Source organism: Haliotis asinina, chromosome 16, assembly GCF_037392515.1.
Source record: "Haliotis asinina isolate JCU_RB_2024 chromosome 16, JCU_Hal_asi_v2, whole genome shotgun sequence".
NCBI classification, from domain to species: Eukaryota; Metazoa; Mollusca; class Gastropoda; order Lepetellida; family Haliotidae; genus Haliotis; species Haliotis asinina.
Genome location: NC_090295.1, coordinates 4,729,203 through 4,745,669, shown reverse-complemented (window position 1 = coordinate 4,745,669; position 16,467 = coordinate 4,729,203). Strand labels below are relative to the sequence as shown.

At 40.1% G+C, this 16,467-nt stretch overlaps 1 protein-coding gene across 1 annotated transcript in view; it reads left to right on the top strand.

The window, feature by feature from the left end:
* LOC137268959 (uncharacterized) overlaps positions 1 to 16,467 on the top strand; it is a 53,192-nt gene that overhangs the window by 25,297 nt on the left and 11,428 nt on the right. Inside the window, exon 2 of the mRNA XM_067803584.1 lies at positions 15,711 to 15,758. The gene's annotated coding sequence lies outside the window, so the exon portion shown is untranslated. The remainder of the gene's footprint in view (positions 1 to 15,710; positions 15,759 to 16,467) is intronic.

Below are 16,467 nucleotides of genomic sequence, written 5' to 3'. Positions count from 1 at the left end.
CTATGAAGGTGAAATGATTATATACGCCACGTTAAACCTCACCTTGTATGTAAACACAGTATGATATAATATCTTTACATTTAGTGATCTTAGGACTAAAATATAATCTTTAGTGGGCACAGTTTACAAAAAAAAAACACACTTCTTAAATATATTATTAGAATTTTGTTTTAGAATTGCGGCGACCTTTTTATACCCGTACCTTCAAAGCAATGTTTATCGCACAAAAAACTCTTCAGAAGCCGGAAAACAACCATTCTGCGCTGGTACAGGAAGATGAATGTAAGCAAAGCCAGAGCAAGAGGCACAGCGGGATTTATGTCGGTAATTGATTTACTGTGCAATCACCGCGTAAAAAAACAATCCTATTCTTTAACGAAGCTGTGTTCTCATCCTAAAGCAATGCATATTTCATAGTCGTAAGAGTAATTACATGCAACATTAAACAGGTTGGATTTCGTCATTTCAGATGACATTTTTAATACCGTATTTGCCAAGTCACTGGTGATCCCATCGTACTTCTCTCAGAAATGCCAATGTCCTGTGACTTGCTTGAATTTGTGTCTGAACCCTCTTAATGATTCTTGATCGCACATCAGCATTGCCGTGTTTGGGGACAAAGTTGAGAGACCTCAAAACGTCTGGATTCCCTCCAGGGTGTGTGGAATACGGGTGTTCTGTCATGATTTATTGTCACGGGAAGCATTTTAGTCGTCTAAATTTGTTTTGTTATAAATCTTTCATCTGGGTTTCTGCATGGCATGCCCAAGTATCTGTCGTACGGCTCACTCTTACGGATAAAGTTTTCATTACGAAATATGCAACATTAAATTCCGACCAAAAAAATCAGACCAGATTCCGCAAGTTGTTTGATATTTTATGATAAATTACATTCAACTAACCGTAAACTATCATGTTTCTCATAGAAAATTCAATAACTTCAATGTAGTTCAAGTGGTCGGTTTGAAATGCAGACTCACAAATCCATCGTCATCACTTATAGTACACATTCCAGACCTACGTCGATTAACATATACTGACTAATTAGCCCGCTGCCATTAACCGAAACGGACAGATGCGCGCCCGTTGCAGTGGTCTGATCTCGAGGGCAGCTCTTGTATCTATAGATACTGAGTGATGCATTAAGAGCAAGCACTTACACGGACTATTCTTGCGTTGACAAGCAGAGCAGCTTGTTTATCAGAGACAGGCCTCTCTCAACGGGTAAGTCTTACTCTAGTACGAAACATAGCTTAATTATAATGCTATTGATGCAAATAACTGCAGAGTTAGCACTTTATGCTCCTCATACCTGCTGTTGTTAATCCTACTTTCCAAATTATTCTTTCCTTAATGTACGCTTAACTTTGTATACTCAGTCAGTTATTGGTGTCTTTTTAGTTTATTTCGGAACTGCGTTAGCTACTGGCTACTGGCTACTGGCTGCAACACAATGCTTACTCCTTCTCCCATCAGTCGACGGGGGCAGGTGCCACAATGGCTTATTAGCTTGAGGGTTTGATATTGTTTGATATTGTTTGATATTGTTCGATATTGTTGTGCTTATGGTTTGCGTACCCACGTTTAGTTTCATATCCAAGATATATTGCATGCATTATTAATCATTTTGTGTTAAAAATATAAAAGTAGAATTGCTGTGTCTGTTATTGTTAAATGTCAAAAAATAACAGTTTGACACATGCTACCGTTTAAAAACTGTTTAATGAACCAGTATGTTTTGTTTGTATGCTTTTTTCTTCAAATTTGAGTGTATTTGGACATTGTTGTCATCGGTACATGGTCTCAGGTTATCTTAATGACTTTCGTTTGTGAAAACAGTTGGTGCTGCTTTGTAGGTGTCTATGTCTTCCATAGTATGAACACTACCTAAAGGCAAGAAACGTAATTTTCCCGTCCAACCAGATTAGTCATATGAGCGAGAGAAATATTTTGCTGAGTTTTTGATACATGACATGATGATGCCGGTTCGGATACGAAGATATTGTGGACGAATATGTCCAGACAATTTATAATTACCTGGGACGCGCGGGGATTGCAAATCAGTTCGCTATAGCCTGTAAGTTCGTTATAGAGAATTCGTAATTCACGACTTTTTATATGATAACATATAGTGGTTTATTCGGGACTTTTAAAACAGTTCGGTATAGCCGTCAGTTCGTTATATCCGTGTTCGTTATAAAAATATTCTACTGTATCTCGATGGCACGGACCCACTGCAAACCTTATGCAGATGAATTGCACGAGGATCATGCATCAGATTGCTACACATCATGTACAAATATCGTGCATATGAACAGCTGCGTTTTAGTGGAAAGCTTTGTTTAGATTTCGCCAATTATTATTTTCAACATTGAATCTGTTGAATCTATGACAAAAGCGTTTTCAACGTTACGAATTTGTTTTACAATACACCAGTGTAATCCGTGCCTTTAAACAGGATGAAATATTTTCCAAATCTACTTCAGAACGGTTGACTGAAGGAAGTGTTTAGATGTACAATAGTGAATCTAAACCTTTGATGGGTAGTATAACCAGGGACAATCTACAAGTAAGTCTCCCTGGTATAACTGACAGACAGTAAATTGTGGACAACATTCACTGTAATTGATCTTTAAGTTTGAATGGGTAGTATATCACAACGACTGCACGTACACCGTAACGTAAACTGTTGTATACAATTTGCACAGTACACGATCTGAGATCTTCCCACTAGTAACTAGACAACAACACTGTCTAAACTGTGTAAACCATGGCTGAAACACACGCTCTGATGAATAAAATTATCATGAAATGCAAAAGGTAATTAATTTTCAGATGTTTGAACGATCAAATATTGCACACATGAGATAGAGTTAATCGAGTGAAGCTAATGGCACATATGTTATGTCAAATTAATAAAGGTTATGTAAGTGCTTGTATAACGAAGAGAGTATTATCTGTCACGTTGCATACGATGCTATGTTTAACATGTGCATTACATCAGCTGATTCCCATTTCTGATGAGTCTCTAAGCTTGCCCCACATGTCATCAATTACATGTGTGTAACAGCACGTTGTCTGTCGACAATAATAGGAGTCAGACGGGGGCGTGTTGATTGGGTGTTTATTCCAGGGGCACTTGTCTCTGACTGCTCCTAGTGTAGTGGGCGGTATATACTTAGGCAATGCAGACATCTGGCACAAATAGACATTGTATTTGTATCTTTCTAGTCTTTCATGTATGCTATTTTCACGCTTCTCATAACTGAAAATTAATACGAAACAGCTGGGGCGCTTTTCTCAGACATATTAAAGAGAAAACGTTTATTTGAATAATTATCAGAAAGCAGGCCAAAATTCAACCAAGGTGACATAGTAGATGGGAACCCCCGGTTGATCTGATCCTGCCCCCCCAAAAAAACACTGACCTTTTCCGAATATTTTTGACCGTGTCCAACTCTTATAAAAACCTTCTTATTACGTCATAATTATACTATACAGATTTTACACCCGTCTTTTTGAGATTGTGTCATTTCTTTAATGACAATACCGTGGGGCATCGGGTTCTTTCTTATTTCCGATGTGAATTGGATACAGCAATAGTTTGACATAATATTCGTAGCATTTTGAAAGAAGCGTGACACATTGGAGCTTGTCAAATTGAATCATGCATATCAGATATAGATTCTAACCACACCACGACCGATTGGTGTATATGTGACACCTTCGTTAGTAGATCTGTCGTAAACATGAGCAGGTGCGCGTTAGGTAGCTGCTCTGATTAATGGATCCTGTGTTCAACTGATGAAGAAGATACGTCTCATTACTTTCCACCCTGGTATGTCCCCGAATATCCATTCATCATTCCTGATGCCGAAACAAAAGATGGTGGATCGTATAACTGGTATCTTTCACCTTGTCTGATGTCCGGTTCAACAGGGTCACAAGCACTGTCCAGACAATAATTGGCATAATGTACATCCTTGTTCAAAATAAACGTACCCTCGATGGCGATTGGTCGAGACCTAGTCTATTAATGGTAGTAAATTGACGTCCAATCGAAAAGGGTTATTTGTTTGTTTAGAGTATTTTATAGAAAGGAAAAGAAACAATTGCCAAAAGTGTTTTGTATTGAACTTACAAGCATTCGTGTATATTTGCACATATCAAAACGCTTTTCAAAATATCTAAAAAAGTATTCCCAAAGCATGCTCATGATGTTGATCACTGGAGTGTTTGGTCAAAACTTGATTAGTTACAAACCGCCGCCATATTGCTGGAATATTGCTGAGTGTGGCGTAAAACTAAACTCTCATTCAACTAGGTATAAAAAGTATGATTTTGCAGAAAGGTTGCGACAGAAGCGTCGAATATTTATATTTAGTGAAGAGTACGTGTAATGCACGTTGTGGTGACAATCGAGGAAACCGTAAAACTATATGGCCGCAAGGTTCTCAAGCCGAGCATAATATAAGGACCAGTTTCTTCGAACGCTTTCTGTTTATGTAACGTAGGTGCAATAAGCAGCAACACACACGCACACGCACACGCACACGCACACGCACACGCACACGCACATGCACATGCACATGCACGCACGCACGCACACACGCAGGGGCACGTACACGCGTGATCCGCGTCTTGCTTCACTGACAAATGTCATCGCGAACGCGGTGTTTGCACGAAATATCCATAACTGTTTATCACGAGGGGAACTTTATTTTTAACAGAAGTGTAACACTGGAAATTTAAAGACGTTCAACGACACATCTTGGGGAAATGCTGTTTCAATCAAAACTGGAAATGTATTTATATTGATGACGTCTGTCAGGTGTACATTTTATCCGCCGTGATACCGCTTGGCAACAAGATGCCTGTGTGTATATTGCCTCGTCTCTCGTTTCGTGTTTCTACAATAAACTTGTTGCCATGTCTATAAGCGTAGGATGGTAAACAAATTGTGCAATATGTTGGGACATTAAAAACGAGACAAATAATAAGTCGAGATGCTCAGAAATTGTATTTCTGAAATTCTTTCTTCCAAACACCAATACATTCTGATCATATCTCTGTATATTCCTTGATGTATCTGTAAGATTGATGCGCATGCTGTTGACCACTGGATTATCTGGTCTAGACTCTATAATTTACAGACCACCGCCATGTAGCTGGAATATTGCCGAATCTGGTTTAAAACAACAAACAAATTTAAACAAACCTCTATTCGTCGTAATGTTATTACAGTCAAACCGCGTTAATCCGAACACTTCTGTTTTTCATCAAAAACGTTCGGATAGTGAAGCATACGGACTACTGAAGCAATCACCACTTCAGGAGAGTTACTTCCCTTTGACATACTGAGACAAGAACACACGAACGTATACATGTATTGTGATCTATATGACCTAATCGGTATGGAATGACAGTGTCATCCGCCAATATTTGGAAAACAACATTTAAATGTCTAGTGACACTTGTAACTGTTTCCATATTATATATGATGACAACTTAAATAGTCCTTTATAACCCATAATTACCTGAGTGCAGAAGTGCAATTCTTCAGGGACTAATTATGGACTATTTAGAACCTCATCAACATGGCCGAAGAGTGGATTTATCGTGAATAATGAAGCGTCAATACACAGGCGTGGCATGGAGGTCATGTGACCTCAGGCAGTCAGGGACCGGTCATATATTGTTCCAGTGGGGTCTGGGATATGCTTCGTGGACCAGATGAATTTTAAAGGCCGGAGTACAAACTTTATATAATCCCATGGGTTTCCAAATAGTCTTTCAGTGACTACTTCTCAGCACTATTCATTTCATCTACAAATGGTGCGTTTCTTGCAAAAAAATATGTTAGTAAGAAAGTATTTTTTTGGTATTTTTCAAAATGTCTTTTCATAGGTCTGAATCATATATACACCCCAACACCACCCCCAAATTCAGATGCAATGGGGAGGCGTTCTTGCATGATTCTGCAAATGATCGACCTAGTTCAACCCCCAATCTCTCTCACCCAGTACTGATCAGCAGTAAGCCAGGATATCGATCTACATTATGTTAGAGTTTGAATACAGTGATGTTAACATTTTTCAGATATTGAACTGACACAACCTACAGTTTAATAAGTGATTAAAATCATTTATTTTTGAGTAAATGTGTTTGACTGACATGTGAGTGAGTTAGTGAGTGACTTGGATTTAACATTGTTTCAGACATGTACCGGCTTGTCAGTTTCATGTTTCGTGAAATACCAACCCAAAGTGGAGTTGATTTTGTAAATTTATATCTCTGACGAAATCCATAAATGCTGGAATGACGCTGATTAACGTAAGTAGAAAATCAGGGGGATTCTTGGATTCGAACCCGACCATAGGTCTCTGTCACACACAAGGGGCGTAATTCTGAACAGCAAAATGTCTTTCCTTAAACGACCGGGTCATCGTGACTAGTTATTCATAGTTTTATCTGTTTTTATTTCAGACAAAACAAAATCTGTAGAAGACCGCTACTTTAGCTGCTGATTTAAATGTCAAACAATCCATTCCAGTGATTTATGCTTCAAATCCTCTATTCAGCTGTGTTGACGATGTGACATGTCGATATCATGTCGATAGACTGACAGGTGTTTTGACAGGTGCTTGTATCTCGGTCAGGTATGAGAGCAATTGAAATCGACATGTCTTAAGCCCCCGCTCCCCTAACCTCATTAACGTAGATACCAAGTCACTCGGGGACAGCTGATGAAACATATCACCACCTTCGTCAATCAGGAGAATACATTATCGCCTCATACAAAGTCTTTTATAACTGACCCGTGAAGGTGCAGGGGTAGAATAGGCCTTTAGCAACCCATTCTTGCCATAAAAGGCGACTATGCTTGTCGTAAGAGGCGACTAACGGGATCGTGTGGTCAGGCTCGCTGACTTGGTTGACACATGACATCGGTTCCCAATTGTGCAGATTGATGCACCTGTTGTTGTTCACTGGACTGTCTGGTCCAGACTCGATTATTTACAGACCACCGCCATATGGCTGGAATATTGCTGAGTGCGGCGTAAAACTAAACTCACTCACTTGAAAAGCATTCCCGTTACGTCGCGAAGCATCATCTTTCCGTGGAAGGATAGCAATGACTCAGAACTTAAATCTTCCCAATGAACGCGGGTATTACTTCTGACTAGCATTGAAACGAAATTAGACTAACCCTTAGGGACTCTAGTAATGATGGTCGAATACGAAAATAATGTGTTCAGGTGAGACAGACTACACCCAAAGTAATCGTTGCATAAGCATAAGATCTTGGCAACCCTGTCCAGAAAAACAAAGTTCATATGCACGGCGAATCTAATTCCTCCACTGACTCGGGAACCAAACCGGGAAGAGAGAAGTTGGACCGTCGCTTATTATCATTATACAAGGAGAGTTGTCGCCCCTCGCAACAAAAAGATCGCCCATTCCTCCATTCGAGTTAAACAGCATCCCAGCCCGGGCCAAACATAACCCTAGTATAACCACAGTATTAAACTCCTAAAACACCCACTCCATAATGAAAATTGAAAAATGTGGCCCTGTAAACATATGACAAATAGGAAGCTGAGATAAGGTGTTAAAATAATGTATTTAATGAACTGATGTGTGATTGTTACATATACTATCAGAAAAGAACAACACTGTTCATTGGCTGAAAACATTCTCGCGACCAATCACATTTAGTGTTAGATAAATGGGTAGTCTGATCTGTGAAAGTTAGGGTTTGACTGATCATGAACTGAACAGACATCGCCTAGCTACCACGTTTATAAAATATTTTCGAAATATTTCCCATAGTCAATGACTATGTTTTGGCCCACAGGGCTATAAAATAAAGTTGTAAGCCTGCCATGTAACTAGCAAGTAGCGGGCTTCCGGGCAGACGCTATTTCATACACTGATAATATTGATCTCCAAACAAAATTAGGACCGTAGGTTTGATTCCCCGTATGAATCCAAGATATGAAGCGGATTTCCGGTGTTCCCCGTCGTGATACCGGTGGAATATTTATAAAAGTAGCGGAAAACCAAACTCCCTGACTCACTCCAAGCACAAATGAAAAGTGCTTAGTTTTGTCGCGTTACTTGTTTGTTGCCGTTACGTGGCCGTTAATCACCAATCGGTGTGCGGGTAAGTCATAAGATCTGGACAGGAATTGGTTAACTGCTGCTCAGCTAATTGTTTGTATTTCCGTTCCGGGTTAGGCAGCTGGAAACGTGAGATCCGGTTAAGTTGCCTGGGTCAATGATCCGTGGTTTTAGCAGTCATCTGTTCATAGGCTCCGTGAATGTCGCGTGCAAGTTTACCCCCTTTTTAGCAATATCGCAACAATATCACCGCGAGGGACACCAGAAATGGACTTCACACTTTGTACTCATTAGGGGAATCGAACCCGGGTCTTCGGCGTGGCAAGCGAACGCTTTAACAACTAGACTACCGACCGCCGCGGTTGGTTGGTTGTTGTTTAACACCGCACTCTGCAATATTCCATGTATGTGACGGCGGTCTGTCAATAATCGTGTCTGGACCAGACAATCCGGTGATCAACGATCTACGCAGTTTGGATACGATGCTATGTCCTACCAAGTCAGCACTCGATCCCTTTAGTCCCATTCCGACAAGCATGGGTTACTGAAGATGGTTTGTCTGGCCGATTATTTACGGACTGCCGCAATATAGCTGGAATATTGCTGAATGCGGCGTAAAGCTAGACTCACCTACTCATTATCAAATATCTGAAAACCCCAGTCACGAAGATCTCTATAATTTCAAGATACATTAGGAGAGTGTCGCTCTCCTTTCTGTAATATAGATTAAATTACATATCACAAATTAATAATTGCAACCATTAATTAATGTTCCATTCCCGGAAATTCGAAAAATACTGTGCCACGCGATTCGATCGGAGTTGGAGTTCACCCTTCCTGGAGAACGAGGAAGACTCACTCACTACGCAGCATTGCTTGTCAGACTTAAGACTGACCCATTATATGGGCTATTATATCATGTACCGAAGCCCTCCTTATGAAACTTCCTCGTTAGTAAATCTTTATACAAACATCAAAAGACCACACTCCAGGAAATTGTATCGTTTCAAAACCGTTTTATTAAACGCCGTAATCTCCAGCAACTCTGTCCTCGACCGTTACTAGGCAACAAAGAAATCGTTAAAAACTACAAAGTTTTCAGCCATACCGGCTGTTTACTATAATTGAAAATCTTTAAGTCGTTATTAACGCTGGAGTGACAGGGTTTGTTCCTACGGACCGTTTTCACTTAAAGTAGATTCTCGATTGCCTCAATTAATAGTCTTCCTGGTACTTCGCGTCGAAACTCGCGTGGATATGTGTAAATAATGTACCCATTGTGATTTGTTCATTAACCACTGTAACAAAATGTCATTTATTTAGATCCGACCCTGTTCCTACCTCGCGGAATGCCCTGCTTTCAGAGTAGCCGACCTCCTATACATGTGTCCCAAAACGGGATTGTGTTTGAGACATTATAACTTTCAGTCAGTGACAAAGAATCCAACATATTTAATGAGTTCAAACTATACTTTTCCAGAATTATTTTCAATACGTCATATATTTACGTCTATGGTACTAGTACTATGAGTGAATACGGTTTTATGGTACTAGTACTATGAGTGAATACGGTTTCACACCACATTTAGCAACATTCCAGCAATATCACGATGAGGGACACCAGAAGTCGGTTTCACTAACTGTACCCATATGGGGAATTGAAAGGGGACCTTTGGCATGACGAGCGAACACTTTAACCACTAGGCTACCAACCGTTCCTAAAATGTGATGAAAGAAATGAATGTCTTCTTATATTTGGGTATCATCTTTGTGCATGTATGAATCAGTTTGACACTCGCTTGATGAGGTTCTGTCTTGAAAGCATGCTCATAACACGTGTGTTTGATTAACATTATTACAACAATCTTGCATGAATATATCTGTCCCGGAATTTCTGTGTCACGGGACTGCTACAAGATAGTTGTAAACCTGGTTTTGATGATCTTTGCAAAAATGGTACTTCTGAAGCGTTCTGTATAACACGTCAGGTATCACTGAAAAGCCCCTCACATGAAGACGTCGCGGATGCCCTTGTAGTCGAAGGTGCCGGGGCTTTTGTAGAGTTGCTTCCTGTTGGCGTACCGGGAACCGATAATCGGATTTTCGGGGTTACCAAGCTTTAATCGGAGATCTGTATCTGTTCTGGGTGAGAACTCGTCAAGACACAGGTTCTATTATCCACGTGGGTACAACGTGTGAAACCCATTTCCTTTGTCCATTGCTGTGGTACAGCTGGAATATTCTTACATTCACGATAATGATTGTGATAAGGCCATTTTTATAGCCCTAGACTCCATCCTGCAGCAACAAGCTGTAAGAGCATACACCATTGTACATATTATTAGCCCAGATAACCCAGGCTACTTGTGAGTTATCCCACCGGGTACCCAAGTTCTGCTATGTGAAGTAAACACACTTGTATAACGATGCCACGTGGTCACGTTGAAACACTGTTCAAAGTCGTCACGACCCATGCCGTGAAATATTTACGTACAGAAATTTAAGACCACTTCACATACAGAAATTTAAAAACCACTCCACGTGCAGTGAAAATGTGCACACAGAAATACGAAAACACTCCACATGCGGTAAAATATATGCACACAGAAATTAAAAACAAAAACCCACATATTTTTAGAAAGGAGTACCTGTCGCTAGTCTAGGTACATTTCTTTCAAAATACCAATACAAATTCTTGTACAGTGGACTCTCTAGGCAGTATATTGATATATGATCTTTCCAAATCGCTGTCCTATATCCCAAAACGCTTAAGCTGTTGTCTTTGTGGCGATGTAACCGGATACGTCTTCCAGCTTATGTTGATATCAGCTTATGTTCATATCAATCCAAGAATCAAAGCCTAATGTGAAAGAGACGTGCAAAGTCATCATCGGTTTTAACCTGTTCAGATTTCCGCCTGGAATTTATGTCCCGACGTGATGTCTTAACGTATTTTCTCACGATTTTCGCTGTGGAAATATAAACACCAATGTGATGAAAATATAACCTTACCTTCCTCTCCATACACGTGTAATCTTGATCCAATAATTGCACCTGAAAAGTAACAATTAGTGAATTTGTTATATTAACCTTGTGAGTTAAGTTTTACGCCGCACTCAGCAATATCCCGGTTGTATGGTGTTTCTTTTATAAAATAACCAGTTGACTGTTAGGGTTGGGATGGGAAAGATGTATATTAACTTTCTTTTAACTAGGTATGTGTGCACGTGTCTGCACGTGCAGGCTCGTGTGTTTAAAAGGCCTGATGGCCTGTCATGAAGAATTGTTGGTGAATTACTACTCTTCAACAGGGTCAGCTTACATAGCTTTCTTAAAACCATATTTACAGAGTTATCTCCCCTTAAGTGATGTTTGAGAATTAGGGCCTATTCAATTGTGCTAAACCGGTTTTGGTCTCTGGAAAACGATGAACTCGATTATGTCGAAACCTAAACCTGGGTTCTGAAACTTCGAAACTATCTCCTGGGGAGGTTTTATGTTTCTCAGTTTCGGTTTCGCGTTCTCTCAGAACAAACATGGCGGAAACATAGCTTGCAAGATCACTGAATGGAATTCCTCTCTCCTAATGTCTTCTGGGTCACCTTTAGCAGTATGACTTAATCAGTGCATCCAATAACCCCTTTTAGTCCTTTTTTAGTGTCGAACTCCTGCATGGCTTCAAGAGCATAATTGCGTAAAGGCCAGACAATCAATTTGTTCTGTATTTTTCAAAGAGTTTTTCGGTTACATCATGAGCAATTTTTTGAACTGTGGAACGGAAACACCACCCAGCTTGGCAATGTACATACATAATGCTGTAAAAAGGTGCCAGGGTGTTTGAAACCTGATGGTGAAACCATCCACTCGTTTGTAAAACCAGAGACCATATAATAGATTGTCTCTGATAAACCTAGAAACTACACACCAAAACCAGAAACCAGGCCCGTTCATTTACCTTAACACTGAGTGAGATATGCATTGTATTTCCTTACTTATTTCTACACGTATGTACAAGCCTCAAGAACCTTGTCATATTGCACTTCGTTTCATTACAATGAACCTTATGTTGTAGAGTGACAAAATGCTGGAATCGAAGAAGAAAAACAGTAGGTTATTATTCTACATATCACGCAGTTAAACATTTCATTTTGCCAAAAATTGCACATTTATTGCTTTTATTCACAGTGGAACCACTTTGGGGCAAATACTGAATATTTGTAGTTGCTTCCTTCGCCTCAGTGCCTCCTAGTGGTCTGACACCAAAGCTTTGATTTGCAAGACTGAATTTGGGGAGTTGTGAGGCAATGTTACATCAGAGCACATGTTTTTAAACCTTTTGGCCTCTCTTGGTACAAATATCACGCCAGGCTTTTTTGATCCAAATAGTATCTAGAGATTATAGCCCAATGTCGGGTATAAAAGAATTGCGGATGCTTGTTTGGAGACCTTAGTACTAATTGTCAATCCGAAATGGAGAAAGAAACAGTCCTAATAAGATTTTCTGAAGTACCATGAAGATGAGGTCGATGTAAAAGCTTTCAACGCTCGGCAGAGCCATCACTTAGGAGTCGTTCCGTTACGCTAACGGAAAAAGTATTTAATTGTTTAAGATCTGTACTTGAACACAAACGATGTCAATGTAACAATTTTTAAACTGATAGAATGTGGAGTCAGTGTAAATGTTTATGAGGTTTCTTTTTTTGTTTTTGATAATAATGAAACACTGAAATTATTTTTTATGAATTATTCACATTCCGATCTCATGGCATACCTCCCTTTATGAGAGCTGGACGAGTTTAGCATGACATTTTGTTCTAAATGTCAAATGAGATAATTGTTGATATCACGATCTTCACTTGGCTATTAGTATTAGAATTATCTGCTTTCATTGTAGAAATTTGGTAAGTCTTATCCAGTATAAAAATACAGTAAACATTTAGTCACAAGTATGTTCTTTATCTGTGTCTGTCTCCTTCCAGCCAATTCGCCCTGGGCATCTCTCTCTCTCCCTCTGTCTCTCTCTCTCTCCCTCTCTCTGTTCCTCTCGTTCTGTCTCTTTCTGTGTCTCACTATCTGTGCATCTCTCTCGTGATCTCTCTGTCTCTCTCTGTTCCTGTTGCTCTATCTCTTTCTATGTCTCACTATCTGTGCCTACTGTGTCTCTCTCTCACTCTCTCTCCCCTTCTCTGTCTCTCTGTTCCTCTAGCTCTATCTCTTTCTGTGTCTCACTATCTGTGCCTACTGTGTAGACTACCTCTCGTGGTCTATCGGTCTGTCTCTCTGTTCCTCTCGCTCTAACTCTTTCTATGTCTCACGGTCTCTCTTTCTTTCTCTCCCTCTGTCTCCCCTTCTCTGTCTCGCTCTCTCATCCCTGTCTATGTTCTCTCTCTATGATTATAGATCTGTGTCTGTGAAATAAACATTATCACAGTTTCGTCTCTCGCCGATCAGTGTCAGCGTGAGTAGATAATCTAGCTATTATAACTCTGTACAGACGTAATGAGTTATCTGTATACTGATCAACTGTATGCAGGCTTGGCCACAGCAATGAACGTGTCAAGTCGCCATCACTGCCGCTAAAATTAGAATACACTATTTGCGTATATGTTTATACAATTTCTCCACTGATCTAAGATCTTCACAACCTTGCCGGTCTGATAACGAATGATGTGCATTTAGTTCAATTTTTGTGTGTAAATAATCGAATCTGACAAGACGATCCAGTGATCAACAACATGAGCACCGATCTAGTACCGAATACCACGTCAGCGAGTCTGATCATCTGCCCCCGTTGGGATGTGTGATGACTGTAGCTACTCTAGAACTTTCCATAATATCCTTGTATAGACACTTTCAGATACACATGCCAATTTAGCGTTTCCAGAGCTTATTAGCATACTATTATACTATTTTATTATCATACAAATATTTGTATAGCGCCGATATCCATGTCACCTGGTCAAAGGCGCTTTGTTTTCCCTCGATCATTGCATGTCCATCACAACGGCACATAGAATTCAATATCAACTCCCTGGGGATTATACAACTCTTACTGCCTACTAGACACACCGAACTATGTGACATTCCCATTCTAACGGGGTACCCATTCACAGCTGGGTGGACAGTACTTTCTACACGTTTTTCTGCACGTTGCTGTACCCGGGGGTAGATGTTGGCAAGTGTTTATGAGGCACTAAGGGTTATGACAACACTTAAAGAGTCTACACACAAAGCTAGTTGACTGCAAGGTTTTTACACCCGGTCTCACGGACACACGGATTTACTGGAGAACATCAATCTGCCTGTATTGTCAGCGCTTGACCAATATGACCGCTGCCTGACAGCTCTCCTCGATACATTCAGTATTACTGTTTCTCACGCTCAAATCAAGACTTTGGTGAGTTGATATACGAGTTGACCCATTACTTTGGATCTGACTCAGTTGCATTGCACATGAAACCTCTATTGTTTCTTGTACCTTGCTCTTTGGTCAGTACATATTACTGGAAATTTTAGACTTTCAGTGTTACATTTTGCTGGTTCTAAGGGGATGCCTTACACCTTTTGTCACGGCAAATTTTTATCCGTAACCAAATTGGATCACTATCCTAGCACTAGACATCTCGCCCACCGTGCACCCAGAGAAGCTACCCTTCACGACCATACAGTTCAGTTAAAGGTTCTGCATTAACTGTTAGAGTTTGCATTGCCTTGGACCAGAAAGACAACCGATTTCAATACTTTAATCATGAGGTTTGTTTAAGGTTTTACGTTAATAAATGAACTTTGTATTGCCTTCTCATACATGAGAGGGGCGGTGAGGTTGCCCAAGTAAGCGTCTGCCTGTCACGCCGACGGCCCAGGTTCGATTCCCCACATAGGTACATCATGTGACGCCCGTTTCTAATGTTCCCGCTATTGTATTGCTGGAATATTGCTAAAAGCGGAGTTACACCTAGTCCATTCACTCACTCACCCACTCACTCTGACCTGCAAATAATGCTAACACTAACGACTTTTCCGACAGTGAAATAGAAACTGAACTAAACATCTGTAGTTTACAGTTCTCTGAGCATAGTAGTCACAAACTTGAAAGATGTAGAATTAATTGTCAGTATTCGCTGGTAGTCTAGTGGTTAAAGTGTTCAGTCGTCACGTCGAACCCTCTGATTCATTTCCTTAAATGAGTACAATACGTGAGGTCCATATCTTGTGCTCCTTGCCGCGGTAGTACTGGAATATGATATTAGATCGTAAATACGCGCTCAAACCAAAGAATAATGTGTAAATAAAAAAACCCAAAACACGCGGAAGCCTCCCTTTAAGGGAGAAGAATATATCTTTCCGACAATAGGCATCAACTGCTTTCACGCCAATGAAATTCATTCATGTTGGATCGCTGGGTGTTATTAAAATGTAATTTGACGACCCCTCAAGACAGCCAAGAATACCTCCAGTTGGTTCGGAGATAGGCGTACAAATACGCCCGCAGCTTTAGACTCGGTTGCTCGTCCTCCGGTATTCGGTTCTTGCCAAGTTGTGTATGCACTGACGGCGTGCTAACCGTGTTCTCTACTGTGTTGCAGATAACTGCTTCGAGGAAACCAGGACAGACAAGAAGCGTGGTAGTTTGTGTGAGTACATTGTTTATATATACACAGATCGTGTATTGGTATATTTGGCACTAACTGCGTCAACCACCTCACCCTGAATTCTGGATATATGACAAAGCTCATATGTTTTCGTTTGCAAATGTCAGTGAAGTATTTTTGTTCCTTATGATTATTCCAGAAACGTAACCATTAGAAACTATATTTTTTATAAAAGTGTGAAATATTTTAAAATCTGACCACGGCGGTGGAGTACCGTTGTAGTTTAAATCATTGTCTTGTCACACACGCACCGCCACCGAGTTCGAATCTCGATCTGTTTGTCGGAAGTGTTGGAATAGTTCTAAAACGTCGAACAATCTTAACTAGATATCACCTATATGTAGCCGACAGTTGTATTGATTCCGACAGCTACTTTTTCCATTCATCATTCATTTGTATCAGTTCTTAAGCTTCATCAACATAAAGCTCTGAAGAGCCGTTTTACTTTAATTTTGGTTTTCTTTACGAATATTGCCATTTGTAGTGACTAGATGAATATCAGTATATCTGAAATACCTCTGAAATGAAATGTCTGTTTATTGGAACACATTTATGGAATCGACAACGGCACTGTCATGACTGTCCGTGCCTACGTTGTTTAACTTCAACTAACTGTGACCTGACCTCTAAGCTCAGGACCACACACCGTGTACACACCGTTACGTGTTACATCAATATTACATCTTACATG